A 1,527-nucleotide genomic window follows, 5' to 3' on the forward strand; every position below is an offset into this window, starting at 1 on the left:
CTGCCTGCCCGCCTGGCTGGCTGCCCGCCTGCCTGCCCGCCTGGCTGGCTGCCTGGCTGGCTGCATAGGGAATGCAACTCATGGATGGAGTCTGTACTGAAAAACATTCTATGGTGCCTTTGTCACCAAACTCCCCCATATCTGCACACAACCTACTCGCTAGTTATGATGCAAATATCAAAAGGCAGTATGAAAACTATTCTATTTTGCATTCATTTTTTATTACGTTTACAGTTTTTAAGATTTAAAATGACTGTTTCTGTATTGCCAGTTAGGTAACTAAAAAAAGGCACTTAATTAATCGATTGATTAATTAACTATTGCTTGTATGCACTTAACATAGGCGTACTTTGAAACCAGGTGCGTAGGAAGCAGTTACATTGTTTTTAGTTGTTGAAAGTTGACACAAGATGGTTGACCTGAACTCTTGGTTCAAACAGAACCGTGCATAGTAGAAATATTCACTTTGTGGAGCTCTGCTGAGCAGTGTTAAACTAACCGGGTTAAATGACCAACTTGTGACTGTGCTCCTGGGAGGGAGGGAGGGAGGGAGGGAGGGGGAGAAAGAAGGTAAGTGGGATCTCATTGGAGTTGAGCTGCCTCTACTATGACAGTGATTGGCTCTGAAATGTCAGTGTCGAGTTAATTCTCTGCGGTGGTCTCAGTAAACAGATTCCTGAGCCAGCCAGTCTGGACTAGCGAAGGGGGGGGGGAGAAGACTGGGAGGCAGGGATTTTTCCCAATTGCCTCCTGTTATCCTTCACGCCAAAGCCTTAACTGGTAGAGTGGTCCTAGCTGGTCAAGCAGCAGGAAAGCTTGCCAGACAGAGTTAAACTGATGGAGAACTAAAACTGATTTTAAAATCTTGTATTTTTTTGAATGAATTTGTTCTTTTTTTTAAAAAATAAAGACTACTAATGAAATACGCTTTTCATTATATTTTGTAGTCAAACTATGGTGGGTGTACACGAAAGGGGGTGTTTATAATTACATAAGAATTGCTGGACCAAAGACCAAGGTCCATCCAGTTCACCTTCCACCATCGTGGCAGTCACATGTACTTGTCATGTCCCAAACTATGTGCTGTATCCATTGGGCCAACTTTGATGTTAATTGATGATAATAATCCTTGCATTTGATATAGCGCTTTTCAAGTCTTCTAGACGTCTCAAAGCACTTTACAGAATATACTGTAAAGTGAATTGATTATATATTTGTGGGCAAAAATCGCCAATTGCACACAACAGTGTCCCACAAACATTCGTGGATTGAGTGATCAAATTATTATTTTTTCCTTGAGGGATTATTATCAGGCGTGTGGAGTAAAGAAACTTGCCCAGGGTTTCGCCCTGCCGGGAATTTAACCCAGGTCTCTCGCTCGCAAGACAAGTGCTTTAACCACTGAGCTACAGGACTCCTGATGGTAAAAATAGATGGTATAGGTTAATAACTTCTTGAATCAACACCCCCCCCCCCCCATTCTAGATAGTTTATATTTTGAAAGGTGAAGGATCTGCCTGCAGCTTT

Source organism: Callorhinchus milii, unplaced genomic scaffold (genome assembly GCF_018977255.1).
Source record: "Callorhinchus milii isolate IMCB2004 unplaced genomic scaffold, IMCB_Cmil_1.0 Scaffold1, whole genome shotgun sequence".
NCBI lineage: Eukaryota > Metazoa > Chordata > Chondrichthyes > Chimaeriformes > Callorhinchidae > Callorhinchus > Callorhinchus milii.